The following is a 5,541-nucleotide window of genomic DNA, read 5'->3' as shown; positions in this document are numbered from 1 at the left end:
TGCTGGTCCACAGGCTTTGACTGGCTTCTGTGCTTTGATTTGGCTTCCCAGTGGCTTACTGTTGCTGTTCACCAATGTGTTAGGCAATGTCCTTATCTAGAGCACTCCATCTGATACTCCACCACACACCCAATCATTATGTATATTAAATTAGATCTATTGCCCAGACCACGTCTGAAATCACACTCTGTTCCCTACCTCTGCTCTACTCTCAACCTAGGCATCCTCTTCTATTTCTGCAGGGGCTTGAACTTCAAGCGGTATTTTTGGTCTCTAATCTTTGTCCAATTCTATTACATAAAACCTGTGCCCTGCTTTCTCTAATTCATACCTTTATTCTTGATTTTTCGAACACCCATCTGGGGATCAGAGAATTATGGGCTGCAGATAAAATTTTGAGTAATGCCGGCTTTATAGCTGATAATTCAAGCTTTTGTTTTGGATGAATTTGCTAGGAAAAATTGTAGTGAGAAGACTAGAGAGCCATGAGGATCTCCCAGTATTTAACAGGTAAAATATTCACTTATTAAATTATAGGTATCATATATATAAATATATTTTATAAATAAATACAAAAATATTGTAATTGCAATGAAAAATTAAAAACAAAGATACCGTAGTTCCTCCTTATCCACGGGAGTTATGTTCCAAGATCCCCAGCGGATGCCTGAAACCACAGACAGAACCAAATTTTATCTAGACTAAGCTTTTACCTATACTTACATTCCTATGATAAAGTTTAGTTTCCAAGTTAGGCACAGTATGAGATTAACAAAAACAACTAATAATCAAATAGAACAATTAGAACAATATACAGTAATTAAAGTTGTGAATGTGGCCTCTCTGTCTTTCTCTCTCTCAAAATATCTTAATATTTTCAGATCATAGTTGATCATGGGTAACTGAAACTGTGGGAAGTCAAACCATGGATAAGAGGGTCTACTGTAATAACAGTGCCATGTGTAACTTTCAAAGTATGGTACAAAACTAAACAATATGGACAAGGGAGTGGAGCTTATAGTTAAATGGAAAGAACATTAAGCCAGGAGTCAGGATTTGGTACCTCAGTTCTAGTCTCGTCTCAGCCACTATCCTGGTTACTAAAGATCAGTCAGCCTCTCTGGTTCTCAGATGAAGAGGTCATAAGCTACCTGGCTCCTGAAGTTTCTTCCAGCCATCTCTAAATGTCTATGTCTATTTCTTAAAAGTTTATTTAGTGAGACAATTTTTTATGGTCTTCTTTAGGACATTTGTAGTGTCTTTCAACCTAGAGATTCTATGATTTCATGAATTATTTTCAGATTAACTGAAAATTATTTTCACCCTGAGGAAAAATAATTGATCAAACATGAGCTATAGCAATCAGTTAAACCGACTTAGTGACTTATCCTCATTATTGCAGAGTTCACAGTTGCTGTAAATCTCATTAAATCACAGCAAAGTACACTTATGTTGACATAGTGGTAAAATGAGTAGTCATTAATTGGAGGAGAGGAGATAACTTCATTTTTTCTTATCATAAAAGTAAAAAATTCTTATTGGAAAAGAAATTAGAAATGCAGAATATTATAAAGAAGAAACTAAAGATCACCCACAATTCCTTTGCCAGAAATAATCTCTCACAACATTATTAAACATTATCTTTTAAATACTATCTTAAAGCAATAGTTATATATATTATATATGTTTACAATGGCATTATCATAATGAAAAATTGAGAATTACTCCATCTATAGAGGACTGATTAAACAAATCATTAGCCATCTATGCAGACGACTATTACATTAGAAAGTGTGAGGTGTTTGCTCGAGTTAGCACTTGATCACAATCAACTACAGGGCTTAATTGTGATGCATCTTGATACTGCATGCTGTGGATTACTAGTACTCCCCTTCTGATCAGCATACATTTAGTGCTTCATTCAAGGCCAAGAACATGACTAAACCAATCCCAATAGTTCATTGTTGTGGTGTATTTTTAGCAAGGGATCACTTTTAGTACTAAGTAGAGAATCATTTTGGGTTGAAGCAGAAAAACAAAAACCACAGTAGGTATTTCAACAGACAAATTTTATTAAAAGGAACTGATCAAATAGCATAGGCAAATTAAAAAATGAGGACACTGAAGTAACACATAGCTTTGTCCAAGCCCATTGAACAGAATATCTTGAAAAATGGGAAGAGGGTACTAAAATAACACATAGCTCGCAACTGCATGAAGCCCTACCACCTCAATGATAAAAGAACCACAAAGATAAAAGGTTAGAGTAATTAGCACCTGAAACTTGGAGAGGACCTCCAGAGCTGGGACGATCTCTGAAGAAGGATGGTGATGGTGCCTCGGCAGCTCAAAGGAGGAGCCTGTGAAGTGGGGACATTAATGTTTCTTATTTTGTAAGGTTCTTATGTAGATTAAATGAGATTATGCCTGTGAAGCTGTAACTGTAATTATTGGTGGGAAGTAATGCAGGCCAGTAGTTAAGTGCAGAAACCATAAATCGGGCTGCCTGGGTTGAAATCTTATTTCTGAGAAGACCAGCATGTCATAGAAAGTCCCTTTAGTTTCTTGTTATCATAGTGACTATACATTGATTGCAATTCACTAAATCTTACTAGAATAGCAAACTGGACTATTTGTGATTAAATAGATACAAACTCTGACATGTTAGTAGTATAATTTTTCTCATATCACAGCTTAGAAAACTGAGGTATAGGTAATTTTCTTAAGGCTACATAGCTCATAAGTCGTAGAACCTCTATTGAATCAGAATTTTCCATAATATTTATCACATTATGTCTTAGTCCATTTATGCTATTATAACAAAATGTCACAGACTGGGTAATTTATAATGAACATAAATTTATTGGCTCACAGTTCTGGAGGCTGGGAACTCTAATATCAAGGTGCCAGCAGGTTTGGCAATTCTGATTCTAAGATGGTGCCTTAAATGATGCCTCCTCTGGAGGGGTGGAACACTTTGTCCTCACATGGCAGAAGGCAGAATGAAGAGACAAAAGGGGGCCCAATTTACCCTTTTATAAAGTCATAAATCCCACCCACGAGGGCAGAGTCCTCATGGCCTAATCAACCTCTTAAAAAGGGTCACCTCTTAATACTGTTACAATGGCAATTAAATTTCAACATGAGTTTTGGAAGGGACAAACATTCAAACCACAGCAACCATCTAACGCATTATATATTTTTACTTATTTATCTCTCTCTACCCACTGGATTATAAGCTTCATGAGAACAAATTATTCATTCATTCCTTCTTTCATTTATTTATTTATTTACTGCTATATTCCAAGCCCTTTGAACAGAGACTGGCACATAATAAGCATTAAATAAATATTTGATTGAATATGAACCAAGTAGGGACCCAGAGAAAGAACTATGCATATTATCTCACTTTATAATGGCTACAATGTTGAGATAGTAGAGTATGTATTATTTTGCCTCAATTTTATACAAAAAAAAATATTAACAAAGTGAAATAAATGGTTTAAATCACAGATGTAGAAGAGCCTAGACATCAGGATTACCAGTCCATAGCTCTCTCCCATTATAAAACAGTCTATTCTTAAAATTTGAGGTAAAAGTCAAAAAAGATAATCAGAGAAAAGTGTGAAAAATAAGTATTGGGCTCATAATAAAATCTTTATGAAGTCAGTGCATCCCCGACCACTGTGGAGAATGCTGTAGTGGAATAATGAGCTATTTCAGTATTATTGTTTTCAGTAGACTGTCAGCATAGCTTTCTTTCTCAACTGAATATTTCTAAGAATGTAGTTTCAACCCTAAGTCAAAATTACTTAGTAAAATTTCTGGGGTTTTTTGTATCCAGAAATCATTACTAACTGTATTTGAAAACCACACACACAAAAAAAGATTCAAAATGTGTCTACTTTAGGTTTCCCAGACAGCAGCTTGAGTTATAATCACTAATTAAATATTTAAAGACTTCAAAGCAGCATTTAGAGAAATAAGTGGGTAAATGCAACACGGCCATTGTACTTGAACCTCACAGGGTTTTGTAAATCTCAATTACTTAGTGTTTATAAGCTACCATGAGATCATTGGATAAATAATAGATAATAATAATTGAGTGTTATTATTACATGAAATGCATTATTACATTTAAGGGCTCATGAAAATTGCTAAAATTAAAGAGTGCCGAATGGCAAAGCCCATACAAATAATTTAAAGTGTGTATCATTCCTTTAGTCTGAGCCCTGAGAGATGTTTGAAATTGGTTAACTGCCATGAAAAGTTGAAATGTTTTTATGGATGGGGAAACAGAAGTACAAAGAGATACAGAGCACACACAGCTAGAAACAAAGCATGGTTTTCCTTGATCCCAACCTGGCACAAAGATACAGAATCGTAACTGAGGCGAGACCCACTTACCAAACAAAACAATAAAGAAACAAGTTGTAAGCTCTAGTTGATAGCAATCAGCATAAACTTGCTTTGCAAAAACTAGCAGGTCTTTGTTCTTAAAACAATTGCTTTGGCTTTGCAGATGCCGCTGCCAGGAGCCCTGTACTATCAGTCAGGGTCAACCCCACCGTGTTCTTTGACATCGCCTTTGACGGCGAGCCCTTGGGGTGCATCTCCTTCAAGCTGTTTGCAGACAAGTTTCCAAAGACAGAAGAAAACTTTCATGCTCTGAGCACTGGAGAGAAAGGATGTGGTTATAAGGGTTCCTGCATTCACAGAAATATTCCAGGGTTTATGTATCAGGGTAGTAACTTCACATGCCATAATGGCACTGGTGGCAAGTCCATCTACGGGGAGAAATTTGAAGATGAGAACTTCATCCTAAAGCACACAGGTCCTGGCATCTTGTCCGTGGCAAATGCTGGACCCAACACAAATTGTTCCCAGTTTTTCATCTGCACTGCCAAGACTGAGTGGTTGGATGGCAAGCATGTGGTCTTTGGCAAGGTGAAAGAAGGCATGAATATTGTGGAAGCCATGGAGTGCTTTGGGTCCAGGAATGGCAAGACCAGCAAGAAGATAATCAGCGTTGCTGACTGTGGACAACTGTAATAAGTTTGACTTGTGTTTTATCTTTTTTTTTTTTTTTTTTTTTTTTTTTTTTTTTTTTTTTGAGATGGAGTCTCGCTCTGTGGCCCAGGCTGGAGTGCAGTGGCGCGATCTCAGCTCACTGCAAGCTCCACCTCCCGGGATCATGCCATTCTCCTGCCTCAGCCTCCCAAGTAGCTGGGACTACAGGCGCCCGCCACCACGCCCGGCTAATTTTTTGTATTTTTAGTAGAGACGGGGTTTCACTGTGTTCGCCAGGATGGTCTTGATCTCCTGACCTCGTGATCTGCCCGCCTCAGCCTCCCAAAGTGCTGGGATTACAGGCGTGAGCCACCGCGCCCAGCGACTTGTGTTTTATCTTAACCACCAGACCATTTCTTCTGTAGCTCAGGAGAGCCCCTCTCCACCCCATTTGCTCACAGTATCCTGTCATCTTTGTGCTCTTGCTGCAGTTCCCTTTGGGTTCCATGTTTTCCTTGTTCCCTTCCATGC

At 37.6% G+C, this 5,541-nt stretch overlaps 1 pseudogene; it reads left to right on the top strand.

The window, feature by feature from the left end:
* The first annotated feature begins 485 nt into the window (after positions 1-485).
* Positions 486-5,052, top strand: LOC100589648 (annotated as a pseudogene).
* The last annotated feature ends 489 nt before the right edge of the window (positions 5,053-5,541 follow it).

The sequence above is a fragment of the Nomascus leucogenys genome, chromosome 15 (genome assembly GCF_006542625.1).
Source record: "Nomascus leucogenys isolate Asia chromosome 15, Asia_NLE_v1, whole genome shotgun sequence".
Taxonomy (NCBI): Eukaryota; Metazoa; Chordata; class Mammalia; order Primates; family Hylobatidae; genus Nomascus; species Nomascus leucogenys.
Note: the sequence above shows the minus strand (reverse complement) of the source record. Positions and strands in the feature narration are given on the sequence as shown.